General features: G+C 38.1%; 1 protein-coding gene across 1 annotated transcript in view; it reads right to left on the reverse strand.

Annotated features, from left to right (window-relative positions):
• The window catches only part of LOC307146864 (zinc finger MIZ domain-containing protein 1), a 59,596-nt gene extending 49,476 nt beyond the window's left edge, over nt 1–10,120 (reverse strand). The window contains exon 1 of the mRNA XM_079851174.1: nt 9,991–10,120. The gene's annotated coding sequence lies outside the window, so the exon portion shown is untranslated. The remainder of the gene's footprint in view (nt 1–9,990) is intronic.
• Nucleotides 10,121–15,049: the final 4,929 nt, after the last annotated feature.

The raw sequence follows: 15,049 nt of genomic DNA on the forward strand, positions 1-15,049 counted from the left end.
ATAGCCGCTTATCAGTTAATCGTTAATCGATCGATAAGGTCAATCAATTAATGATTAATGAATTAATCGATAATTTGCATCCCTACTGGTAACATAAGACTTATAACATAAGCATTATCAGGACCCACTAATATTCCCCCATTATTATACATTATATTCAACATAATATATTGTAGTTTAATGTAGTACTGACTCTTTTTCTCACAGGGTAATTTTTGTTTTGGGTGAACTATCCACGATACATATTGTCACTATCCACGATACATATTGGTGCATTTTTGTATTGCGATATATTGTTACACCCCTAGTCAGCGAGTTGTCAATTCAGCTGGAAACTTTGACAAGAATGAATGAACATACGCATATCGTTGCCACTATACTGTTATTATTACGGCATTCCCTGCAGCTCCGACTATACTCAAGACTAGTTCACATTCGCCAAATGAACGTCCTCGTTGTGCGAACATTTTAGCGTCGCCGGCAGGACGCAGGACAAATGTGTGTGTGTGTGTGTGTGTGTGTGTGTGTGTGTGTGTGTGTGTGTGTGTGTGTGTGTGTGTGTGTGTGTGTGCTGGAAGAAACGCTGTGGGCAGGACAGACAGATCTGCACATTAATACTCTTCTTCAGTGGTTTAGGCTACACGGGAACCACCGGGACTTCCTGTAAATGTTCTGAAAGTCCGAACCATACAGAAAATGCGTTCACACTAGAAACGAACCAAACCTTTGTTCAGTTTGATCCGGACTGAGACTACCTCTTTTCGTCAGACCAAATTTGGTCTGTTTGATCCGGATCGTGGTCCGGGGGAGGGTTCACACCTGTAATTTTGATTCGGATCAAACTGAAAAGTCAGAAAATCCGGACCAAACAAGGTAGGTGTGAAAAGGCCCTTAGTTTGAAAACTCATATTTTTCTCTCTGTTTTGTCCTTCTGTTTGAAAACGCCGTTTTTGTGTTTTAGTGTGGACGGTCCAAACTGAGGCATTTGAAAACAATGATGTAAGTTTAGTCATGTGACGCATATTGTACCAATGGATCTTCATGTTTATAGCGGTATTGTGCCTGTTATGTGCTTTTCACTTTCACACTGTTGCTAAAATATGTTACTTCGCACACTCTTCACATCACAGTCCTGCAAACATGACCGAAAGTTTACTCACATTTGCTGAGAGCAGTTTTAGACCGAACACGTAATGGTGAGTGAGTGCGACCCGGACGCTTCAGTGATGCCGAGATATTTTGCTAAATAAAATGATCCTGCCAGAAGAACTGCGTGATAAATTCATCATTTATTTTTCCATCCATCTCGTCTCAGTGAGCTTTCGTGAGGGTTCACGCATGCGCATTAAAGGTGAATTTAGCGTTTTCCCGACGTTTCAGTGTGGATGAGAAACTTTTGGAAAACGCTTGAAAACGCGAGTGTGGACGGAGAGCGTGTTTAAACGCATACTCAGTTTTTAAATGTACCCGGATTAACGAAGACATAGCCAGAGATAAAAAAAAAAAATACGAGTGTGTCTCAGCACAAGATCATCTCTCAGTATCGGGACGCACGTTCATCTGGAAGGAGAGTAATATCCCGGATCTGCTGGTGTTCACGGCACCGGAACGCTTTCATTTCATTGTGATGGAGACGCAGTCGAGCGTGACATTATCATGTCACCGGTCTGCAGACACTCAGGACTCGTGATGGAAGATCACAGACGATGAAGATCAAACACTGCATGTACAGACACACACTTCAGCCACACACACATCCAGTCAGTGGCCGGTAAATGCCCCCAAAACTGCTCAAATCGCAACACATCACACACCAGTCTCTCAGACCTAAACTACCATGCACAGGCTATCTGCAGGGTTTATAAGCCAAATTAAAGGCTTTTAAAGACTTAGATTTGATCAATTAAAGACTGAATTAAATCAATACAGTACAAAGAACATAAAAAAAAATGTGGATGTTGGAAAATATCTTTTCTGTTAACCAAATGCTTTTTAATCTTCGCTATTGCTTTAATACAAAGAGCGCTGTTATTTGATGTGTAGTGACGTGTGTGTTCAAGTTAGGCCTGTCACGATAACTACTTTTTGTTGTGCAATATATATTGTCCCAGAAATAATTGCGATAAACGATATTATTGCCATTTTAAAGGTGCTCTAGGTAACTTTTTAACCTTAACTGAACAGCTTCGGAGTCAGTGGAATGGTTATATTACTTATTTCGGGTTGAATGGTGGTGGTTTCGCACCCCCCTGGTGCCCGAGAGCGGAAAAAACTCACTTGCAACTTTGGGACGCGGGTCGGTGTCAGGAAGTATCGCGTGATATCAGGTCTCGCGATGTAACGAATTGCTTGACGGCACTGCACACGTACACGCCCCTATTCAAGCACCGGCGGGCTAGCTATAAGCAAAGGGCAACGATAGATTGAGTTATGGCTGAGCCTGTAAAAAAGAAGCAGAAAGCTAGGAAATCTTTGTCGGAGGACCAACGAAAGAGGAAACGGGAGACTGACCGAGCAAGAAGTCAGACTCGAGTAAATATATCGGACCGGCTTTTTCAGAATGGTGAGAACTGAGAGAAACAGAAGCCTGCAAAACGGATGCTGATCCTGCTGTTGCACTTGTAAGTTAAGTATCTTTGGAATAAACTGTGTTTAATATTTAAATTTCAAGTAATTGCGACCTCAGGATGTTTGCTATTGTCTGTAAAGGTTTTTATTATGACCGCTGTCTGTTAGGGGCTTACTAGTAGCTACGCTAGATACTATAACTTTGATGTTAGCATTGTCATAGCAAACACGTTTGATTTCTGTAGTTGTTTGGCCGTTCCTCTGTCGGTTTTATTTGTGTAACTTACACTTTTATTTTATGTCACTAAGTCAACGCGTCTGATAATAGGCAATAAACATGTTGCACATATCATGATCGAGCTAGAAAAAACGTTCTGATGTTTTCTTAGACAAGCAAAGGTAAACCATCATTCTACCAGATGAACTTATAGACCTTGCTAATATAACTTTAGACAAATATTAGCCTCCGATATATATATATTTTTTTATGCTCATGCCCATTCTCCCAAAAACAAACAAACAAACAAACACGAAAGCAGTAGTTCGCCTCGTTCATATCGTTCGTTCCCGGTAAAAATACTAGTATGCATGACAACACAATAAATAAAAAAATCGCCATCAGTTGGAAAGAAAGTATTGCTTTACTTGCCTCGGTAGACATAACTGGTTTTGAAATAGCCGGTTCCTCTGCTCAGCTGGGTTGACAGCTGATCAGCTGGGTTGCTCGTGGCAAGGGGGGAGGGACAACAGTTCGTTTTTACGACAGAGTGTTTGAAAGCATTACACTACCAGACACTAGGGGGAGCTCGTAGAGAAAAAACACTCAGACTTGCATAGTGTCCCTTTAAGACCATTTTATGCCACTGAATATAAATCATAATATAACAGCATAATAATGCAAGTAGGCCTACACACTTTCAAATGACAACAATCATTCTTTAGATCATGGAAATAAAGTGTCAAAAAATTAAATATCCTAAATAAAAAACTTGAATAAATAGTAAATAAACATTTTCTAAAAATAAAAAAATAAATGCACTTGCATAAAAGCACAAAAGGCACTTACTGAAATGTTCCATTTACAGATTTTCCCTGGCTTTCTTTTCTCTGTAAAGTAACCATTTTTTTAGTTTACTTAGTTTTTTTAGTTTAAGATTTTGTGGTTTGTACAATCAATTAACACTGTTTTTTGTCATTTTTTACAAGATGGAAAAATTTTTTACAAGATGGTCATTCGGTTTAACCACTGATTTGAAAGTTAAAAACTGATTTGACATTGATGTTGAGATAGTATATAGTGTGTACCATAGAAGAAATATTAAAACAAATTATCACTGATCTCATAAATGTAATCATTTATTGGACTACTCTAAACACTCCAACATATTCAAGTAAAACATTGCACAGGGAAAGGAGAAAAGGGGAAATGTAAAAAAAAAAAGCCTTATCTGCTTTATATATGTATTATTGTAGTTCCTTTAGTTATTAAAAACAATATTATTCCATTTAAATATTTACTATATCGGTTTTACCGAATGACCTTTTGACACTTCAAAATCTTTAAAATACCTTTATATATATGTAGTAAAATATAATTAAAACCTTTTGGATTCAGTAAAAGAGATCAAGTTGTACTACCTTACATACTTTGGATGTTATATATTTGTTTTTTTATTATTATTAAGGCCTTTGGACAAAAGAAATGACCCGTCACGTCATTGACCCATATATATAAACTATATATATCATGATCATGAGTATTTGAGCTAAATCTGCGCAGATTTGGCTTACACAAACTATCTATCTATATATGAAGAGTTCAGATGCAAAAGCCTCTAAGTGCCATCTGAAATTGTCTTCTAGAATTATCATTTTTATCAAGCTCGTATATTTAAGTTCAATAATTTCACTTAAATGGCAATGCAAATTACCTATTAATTGTCATTTAAGTGAAATTACTGAACTTAAATATACAAACTTTATAAAAATGATCATTCTAGAAGACAATTTCAGATGGCACTCAGAGGCTTTTGCATCTGAACTCTTCATATATAAACTATATATATATCATGATGAGTATTTGAGCTAAATCTGAGCATATTTGGCTTACACAAACTTCCCTGGAAAAGTGAGTAAACATTAATTGGAACTGTAACCAGAATTGTTTCATATCTCATGATTCCCATCCCAAATCATGTGTGTGTGAAGCATCTGTGAGCCTCCATAGCATCATAGACCACATGAGCACAACGTTAAAAACACACTGACCGACCTCTGCTGATAAGTGCTTGTTTTTGCGAGTGTTTTCGTCCTGACTCATAGACTGAAAACACCACATTCTCTCACCGGCTGCAGATAAAATCACTCTTGTTTTCAGAAGTTCAACAGAGACTGAGGCTGTTGGAGGACAGCGAACAGCATTACGTCACGTGACAGTGAGTAACGTCCTCGCGTCACTGAGAGTTTGACTGAATGAATCGATGATCTCAACCCACATCAGTCACGCAAGATCACCAAAACAGGATTTTCCGGGCTCTTTTTGGATCAGAGGAGTTGTGAGCAACCTTTTGTATGACGTAAATGTGCAGTGATTGCAGGACACACTCTTAAAGGTCTGTTTTATCGGTCTCTGGAAGCCCATTAGCTGGATCCGGTGCACTCAGACACCGGCGTGGCAATTCTTCTCAATTTGCCTGACAGATCTGGTGTATCAAACTCATTTGGTTGAGTGCACCGAGTCACAGAGAGACACTTTCAGTTCAGCCAATGTGTGCTGATGGCTCTCATCCTCATCAGCCAATCACAAACACACATCCCACAGCACAGGGCCAATCAGAAAGGCACATTTCACAGCCTGGAAGTCAGAAATGTACATCTGAAAACATGGAAACAACTAGAAATGATGAGGTTGAAACACTCTGAAATTACCAAACACTCAGTTTGATGAGGTTAATAAAAAGTGGAGATGCGATGCAATGGATAAAATATCTATGTGAGGGAGTGGTGGTTATCTAAAACCCATCAATTTAAAGATATAATTAGGGTTATAACATGCAAACCACCAGCACAATGTCCAAGCATCTAAACAATAAAAAAAGAAAAATCTTGATCAGTGCTAATTTTGAACTCTGTGTGTATTCATGTGTTGTTAGGGAAGTAAACATCTCCAGCAAATAGTTTATATTTAATTAAGTAGGAAACTGTCTTAATTGAGGTGTGGTAATGTGTGTTTGTGTGGCGTCTGTGCAAACGGATGTGTTTCTGGATGTAGCCAGAGGTCAGTGACCTTTCCACAGATCTAAACGCTGGGTGTTCGCCAGCCATCTGACCTGACCTCTGTGTGTGTGTGTGTGTGTGTGTGTGTGTTTGATGTAGACCGACTCGCAGGCGTCTCATCACAGCGGAGCAAGATAGATTATCGCAACACACCCAAAACACACACCAACGCAAGACACACAAAATGACCGTCTGGTTAAAATGATTTTCAAAGACCCCATGAAATCAAAATTAACAATACTCAAGTTATCTTTTAAATGGAATATTGCAGTATTTATTCTAAATGATTTATCAGTGCGCATCATTATTTTAAATTCACGATCTGATGATTTTATATTGTGATCAATCTTCAATCCGTAAGTGAATCGCAGAGATTTTCTCTTTTATTTACAGCAATTACTGCCTAATAGATGCCTGATTATATCAAGTGTCTCTATCATGTGACTTTCACGCGTGGTGACACATTTTATTTTATTTTTTTACAGCAGTATGGCTGTGCGATGAATCAATTTTTAGTTTCGGTTTGGATTTTGGCTTTCAAAGATTATAAAAACGTGATAATCAAGATAAAATGATCATCATGCCACATGCCGCTCCTTTCCTTTAAAGCGCTGTGCTTTCGCCCCTCCTTAAAAGCCTAAACTTAATGTCCGAATCAGTCAAATCATGTAACGGGACTGTCGTAAAATGCAGTCTACAGCGGCACATGCTTTACACAGTGTCGTGTTAGCGGCCCTTAAGTTAATAACTAATGATTTTTACAACGGAAATGAATCAATTAAAAACGTACTTAAGCCAGACAATGACTTTATTCTAGAGAGCTGCTGTAAAGCCAAAACAATCTTTGTTGCGTTCATTTCCTATTGTCACTGTAAAGCTGCTTTGAAACAATCTGTATTGTGAAATACGCTATATAAATAAAGGAGTTATTAAAACAAGCGCATTAAACTGCAAAAGAGATTGATCCCCTTGTGCTTTCTGTGTGCGTGCTGCGAAACGGAGCTAAAATCGGACACGTAAATTATACTTGGGGTTTCAGACGCATGACACAGTGTCCTAACTACACACGACGCGATACACGATAAAAGGTTCTTCTCCATGTTAATCAGAGTGTTTGTCCTGACCAGCCGCGACGGCGATACGCGACGATTCTATTTTAGAAACGGTTTCTATTTTTCTGCGACGTCGCGCCGGAACAACAAACACAAAGTGTGGCGATGATAATCTCAGGCACTGTTTATGTGCTTTATTTAATGTTAAAAGCGTGTAATGTGACTTTGAATATCATTTAGTGCTCCAGCTTTGAAGCTGTAAAAGCAACAGTGGATAATTCACCTCAGATCCTGAAATTAAACAAATGGAAACAAGAACGTTCAAACTGTGAACAAACAAGTGCATTCTTTGACAAAGATTGTTTTAGTAACTCAGCCTATGTATTTTTAATAATGTTTAAATGGTGTAATATTTGTGAATTTGATTATGTAGCTACTTCTCCATTTTCTTGCAAGTGCCGTTGAGATTACTCTGTGCCGCGAGACTCCGCCCACACGCTGTTCTGATTGGCTGACTCCGCCCACACACTGTTCTGATTGGCTGTGGGTTTTGATTGATTTTTACACATCTCACAGTCACGTCTAGTGTGGACAGAAATTATTTGTCGCTGGAGTCTTATCGCATTGCGTCTGGTTAGGACACGGTGTAAGCGGTAAAATACACACAAGAATAGGTCAAAATGTCCGTCTTGGCAAGTATGTACATAAAGACAGTCAGTTATGTCTTTAGTGAATAAACAGTTGGGAAAGAAATGGATGTGTGTCATTATATTAGATCCATGCATTCGGTCTTAAAGCCTAATGTAAATATCGGCTGCTGTCTGTCAATAATGTTAAAGACAAACTCACTCTCTGCTCTTGACCGAATAACTTTAGTAGTTTTAATAAGAATCAGTGCATATTTAATTCGTACAGTGAAGACTATGCAGTGTTTTAAAGTTTATCTCAGGGTTTGATGACCATTTTGACAACTGATTGTTTAATGCAATACTGTGTTTTAAATTGTGAAACTAGATGAAGTCCATAGGCTTGTTCAAGTCTGGATATTCTCGATAAATTGGGAAGATCGTGTCTCAGATCGTGATTGTTTGTTATAAGATCGTGAAATTAAATTTTTTGGAAATATTGTCCACCCCAGCGAATGGCTTCGATCAAAACAATAACAAAATGTAGCATTCTCTACATGCTTTCTTCTGTATCCGATAATCCGACAACAAGTCTCTCTGAAAAGCCTGTGTCGAACCGCGATTTGTTTAAAACTTTAAATACGAATCCACAATAAAATGAAGCGAACAAATGTGTCGTCCAGGAAGGCAATGCAAAGATTGTGTTTTCCCACAACTTGCCACTTCAAACGTCTTGTAATCCTTTATGGTTTTGCTGCTGGAGTAATGTTTGCATCTTTCTCGTATTGACTACCACATGCCATGTGTGAATAAGTGGGCGGGGCTAAAGAGGCGATGATGTAGAAGTAGGCGTGGATATTCTTTACGTTACGTAATAATGCGGAAAAATCCAAAATGAGTAATTTTGTTGGACTAACAATAAAGTTGAGTATTTTTATAGTACAATGACCTCTTACATGTCAAAAGTTCAAGGAAAATTTGATTTCTCAATTCATGACCCCTTTAACAAATGATGCTACACACACTGCTCTATGTCAATGTGTCTTTTGTCCACATCTACAGCTGAATAGGACAGGCGACCCCCTCACACACACACACACACACACACACACACACTTTGGGGCGAGGCTATAAAATCCCTCCTCAGATTCACGTTTCTGGACACTGATCTTACAAACACGCGAGAGACACATGAGAGCGACCAGAGCTTGCAATCACTTACATCACTCGCGCTTCTCTGAGCAAAACACTGCTACCAAGAATCACGTCTGAGTTCATTTTTAATATGCATAAACAGCAATAGAACAAACAGAACATTATGCAACTCACAGTACAATCACTACTAGTGACTAAAGTCCACTCACTGTAGAGTGGAATTTAAGGGCTGGTCAATGACTCAACTAGAGAAATACCTCCAACACACACACTCACACACACACACACACACACACACACACACACACACACAACACACACACAGAGAGAGAGTGATATAATGGTTCGAGAGCAGCTTTATGTCTGGTTTTTGGTTCTTGTGTTTTTGCAGATGTCCAGGCATGAAACAGCAGCATCTTCTCTCTCTCTCTCTCTCACACTCACACACACACCTGCTTTTACTTTAGACCCACAAAAACACATTTATGACCTTAAAAATTTTCACACTCAATAATTCAAATACTGACATTTTTGTTTTTACTTTAAAAAAAAAGTAAAGTAACTGAAGTAACACTTCACGGTGTCCATTGTCCACAATACAAACAATTATATAGTGACAAATCACATTTTCTTCTCTATTATTAGGTGTGTATAAGTATGCATGAATGTCATGACTCATGTGTATATTTGTATTACTAGTTAAAAGTGTTAAACAAAGATGAGATGCAAATTATGCTATATTCTCTATACAATGCGTATTTTTCAGCTTTTTGTCTGGAATCATGTTTTTTACATAAAAATCAAAAACACCAATAACAAATGTTATCGTAGCCTAATAATAATGTGTGATTGCAAGCAACCCTACACATTAAAGTGAATTTAAAGTGAATAGTACCTTGTTATTTGTGTAAAAGAATAAGTAAGAGACTAAAATGAGAACTGTAATGTAAACTGTGCTCCAAAACAACCACAAACATTCAACAAATGCAAGACAAAATTCGGGCTTTTATGAATGAATGCAACCATGTGTGCAAAACATCCGAATAATTTCGCGAACCAAGCCATGAATGAATGAATGAATCGACCGAATCTTCTAAACATAACTTAATCATCCGAATCGAGATGACTAAACCTGATTTAATGATCCGAATTGCGATCCCGCTTGAAACCGATTGCGCACACGCACACACGCGCGTGCGCGCACCGTCAGAACACCGGGAGCTCGTGCACCGGACTCCGGAGATGAAGATAAACTCAAAACTCAAAACTCATAACCACCCCGAAACAGTTCAAGAAGACACACACGGTCTTACCGGTTAAACCCCACCGGAGGATGAGTGACAGAATCCGCTGAGCTGCTGAAGTGTGTTGTGTTTCTCTCTCATGATCTGCTCAGTTCAGTGTCACATTACATCCAGCTCTTTCTATTTCCACACACACACCGCGGACAGATGGAAAACACGGACTGGGTCTCAATGATCCAGGATTCTGGCGGAAACCCAATCCAAATACTTCTGGCGCGTCGAGGGGACAATGACCCAAATTGTGTAAGCAGCAAAAACTGTCAGGTTAAACACACTAACTTACAAACACACATAAAAATAGAGCAGTATCTTTTATGTTAAATTAATTAAGCATTATAAAATATTTGTGTTTAGAGAGAGAGAGAGAGAGAGAGAGAGAGAGAGAGGTCTATATATATATATATAGTTGTAAATTATATTAAATAGATATATAAATAAAATAAAACATAATATAATAATAAATTATATATATTATATAAAAAATATATTTATATATATTTATAGTTTGGGATCCGTAAAAATTGTTAATGTTTTTAAAATAAGTCACTTCTGCTCACCAAGGCTACATTTATTTGTTAAAAAATACAGTAAAATAGTGTAATATTATTACAATTTAAAATAACCGTTTTCTATGTGAATAATAGTAAAATGTCATTTATTCCTGTGATAAAAGCTGAATTTTCAGCATCATTACTCCAGTCTTCAGTGTCACATGATCCTTCAGAAATCAGTATAATATGATGATTTGATGCTCAAGAAACATGTATTACTAACTATTATTATCAATGTTGTTGCATTTTTTTCAGGATTCTTTGATGAATAGAAAGTTCCAAAAAACGTATATTTTCAAAATATAAAGCTTTTGTAACATTAAACACTAGCGTTCAAAAGTTTGGGGTCAGTAAGAATTTTTGTCTTTAGATTTGATCTTTTATAAAATATGGGTAAGGGTGTGTGTCTGTATAGTGTAATGTTTTACAGGCTGAAGTGAGTGATCCTCGCGCTGCTCCGGACTCCGTGTTTTGCGGTTCCCCGGAGTAAAGCTCAGACTAACAAAGAACATATTTGAGATCCGCGGCAGCAGCAGCCTGACTGGGCGTGACGTCAGGGACACACACACACACACACACACACACACACACACACACACACGTTGTGTTTTCATGTTTTATGGGGACTTCCCATAGACGTAACGATTTGTATACTGTATAAACTGTATATTATGTCCCCTTACACTAACCAGACCCCTAAACCTCACACACACACACACACACACACACACACACACACACACACACACACACGTTGTGTTTTCATGTTTTATGGGGACTTCCCATAGACATAACGATTTTTATATTGTACAAACTGTATATTATGACCCCTAAACCACACACTCACTCTCACACACACACACACACACACACACACACACACACACACACACACACACACACACACACACACACACACACTTCGTATTAAATCTTGACAGGTTTATGTACCAGGAATGAAGATTTCAGTTCAAGTTAAAGGCTTATTTCCATTGTGGTCCTTAACAATGTAACATCAGTATATATATATAAATAAACAGGCATGTTTCCAACCACTGTGTGCATGTGTGTGTATGAAAGACAGGACTGAACAATAAGGGTCATGAGTTGTGTTAAAGGTCACCATCTGCATTGATTTCTGCCCGTCTCCACTTATCTGCACATGCAGCCTTTCTGCTATCTTCACATATGCAAATACACACAAGCCTGTGGCCTGGGGGTGTTACGGACAGGGACACACACACACACACACCGAACGACTTCCTCGGCCCGTCTGAAGACGTGAGACGCGTTCAGGCCGCTCACACCACTGTTCTTTAAGCATGAGGTTTCACAAATGCAGGTTCGAGTTGAATCAAGCTATATATGCATCTGCATTAAGGTTAAAAGAAAAGTTGACATCTGAAAATGATAATTTGGTCATTTACTCGCCCTCATTTTTGTTCCAAACCCATACGGCTTTCTTTCTTTTGATGTACACAAAGATGTTAGAGCAGAATGAGATCCAACGACAGACTTTCAGACAAAAAAGCACCATAAAGTATCACAAAAATATGACTTCAAGCCTATTGCTTCCTTTTACTTCCATAGTAACAAACATTCTGCTTAACATCTCATTTCATGTTTCACAGGAGAAATCACGGTGAGAAAATGCTCATTTTTGGGTGAACTATCCCTTTAAATGCCTTGGTTTGATCTGAAGTGTGCCTATATACAGTAGATTAGCATGTGATTTGCATGCACTTATAGAAGCACATTTGTGTAGTTGCTCAGGTGTGGCCGAGCAGATTCAAACATGTGGGTTCATCAAAGGGCCATTTAGTCACATGACCTGAATCGATTAATTAAATGTCAGAGTAACTCTCTCTCTCACACTGAAGCCGATAGCATGCAAACACACACTCGTGTTTCCTCTTCTGCTGTTTTTTATAGCCTGCAGCTCCTGATAACACAGATTGCTGTGTGAACATAAACGGCGTTATGAATATTATCACATGCAGGTGTGCTGAGCTCTAATGAGCGATAACGTGCCACACACACACACACACAACAGGAAACAGAAACTGATGCCTTCCTCTGGTGCTCCATATGCTGAGCTCTGATTGGCTGCTGACAGAGCGACATCATATGCATGAAGATAACATGCTAAACCACTTCTGCACACTGACCCTTCAGAAACCACAGACACAATGATGTTTTAAGACATTATGGTTGCTAAATAAATAAATCGGTGCATTTACTGCGTGTCAGTGTGCAGATCTTCTTTCTAAACGCTTCAATGTCATTTTACAGATTACTTAAGCCATACTGAACAGAATACTGGCTTACGACTGTACATAACGATGCCCTCATGTCACGATTCGATACATCGTGCTCACAATATGATGTTATTGCGATACTCCAAGACATATGATAAAATTTACTGTTGATTAAAATGCTAAATTTGGTATTACATTGTGTGTGTAAATGAATAGTCTTGGACTTGGTGCTGGAAACCCAAAGCACAGGACAATAGAGACACCAGAATAACAATATTCATGAATCTGAAGCTAAAATAGATGAATATGCTTTCACTAGATATATTTAAAATAATGTAGGCCACTTTTTACTGGTAACGTCAGACATCTGACATTAATTATACACAAATATTCATTGCATTATTATATTATTCAACTTTATATATTGTAATTTAATGTAGTACTGACACTAAAACTCTGTAAACTTGAATTTTTGAACTATACACAATACATATTGTCACTATCCATTATAGATATTGTTGCATTTTTGTATTGCAATATATTGTTACACTGCATCATACTTTTTTAAAATAGTAAATGAAGTTGCAATTAATGCTAATGTTATTTCACTTAAACAGAAAATGCACTGTATGTGTTTACTGTGCAGTCATTAAGTAGATTTTTCTTAATGAACCCTAAATGCATTCTAATGATCACTGATATGATGAACACTGACATTATTTTAATTAAGCCTAAATCCGAGTGATTCTCCTGCTCTCTCGTCTGTTTCTTCAGCTTCAGGACACACAGCTTAACAGACACTCGCTAAAGCTTAAACGCTAACATATGCCACTGACTCTTCACACACTGACCTTAATCTGCTGCACAGGATTGGTGTCCTTCAGTAATGACATTACCTGAAACACACACACACAGGTGTCTAGGTCATGTCTTGTGATATATATACTTGAATGCATGTACTGTAATCATGATGCATTACAGGAATAAAAGCATATGTTTTGTGATGCTTCAAAATGCGTTATAAAAATCTGCAAAAAATCTCATTGCTATTATTTTAATTTTAAATTAATTATTACAATTATTAAAAATATTTTATATTAAAAATTAAAGTTAATTATATTTATAATAAAATGTTGCTTTACAAAAATACTGTATTAATAATGTCTTAAATATTATTTTTATATCTTGACTTATTGACCATATAAAAATAAATTGTATGTGTACAAAAACCTAATTTTATCAAATTTGCTTCTAAAGTATTTGCTGCTCTATTTATTGGAAAAGACTACAAGATACACTCACCTAAATGATTATTAGGAACACCTGTTCAATTTCTCATTAATGCAATTATCTAATCAACCAATCACATGGCAGTTGCTTCAATGCATTTAGGGGTGTGGTCCTGGTCAAGACAATCTCCTGAACTCCAAACTGAATGTCAGAATGGGAAAGAAAGGTGATTTAAGCAATTTTGAGCGTGGCATGGTTGTTGGTGCCAGACGGCCCGATCTGAGTATTTCACAATCTGCTCAGTTACTGGGATTTTCACACACAACCATTTCTAGGGTTTACAAAGAATGGTGTGAAAAGGGAAAAACTGATTCAAGCTGATAGAAGAGCAACTTTGACTGAAATAACCACTCGTTACAACCGAGGTATGCAGTAAAGCATTTGTGAAGCCACAACACGCGCAACCTTGAGGCGGATGGGCTACAACAGCAGAAGACCCCACCGGGTACCACTCATCTCCACTACAAATAGGAAAAAGAGGCTACAATTTGCACGAGCTCACCAAAATTGGACAGTTGAAGACTGGAAAAATGTTGCCTGGTCTGATGAGTCTCGATTTCTGTTGAGACATTCAGATGGTAGAGTCAGAATTTGGCGTAAACAGAATGAGAACATGGATCCATCATGCCTTGTTACCACTGTGCAGGCTGGTGGTGGTGGTGTAATGGTGTGGGGGATGTTTTCTTGGCACACTTTAGGCCCCTTAGTGCCAATTGGGCATCGTTTAAATGCCACGGCCTACCTGAGCATTGTTTCTGACCATGTCCATCCCTTTATGACCACCATGTACCCATCCTCTGATGGCTTCTTCCAGCAGGATAATGCACCATGTCACAAAGCTCGAATCATTTCAAATTGGTTTCTTGAACATGACAATGAGTTCACTGTACTAAAATGGCCCCCACAGTCACCAGATCTCAACCCAATAGAGCATCTTTGGGATGTGGTGGAACGGGAGCTTCGTGCCCT

Source organism: Squalius cephalus (assembly GCF_949319135.1).
Source record: "Squalius cephalus genome assembly, chromosome: 19".
NCBI classification, from domain to species: domain Eukaryota; kingdom Metazoa; phylum Chordata; class Actinopteri; order Cypriniformes; family Leuciscidae; genus Squalius; species Squalius cephalus.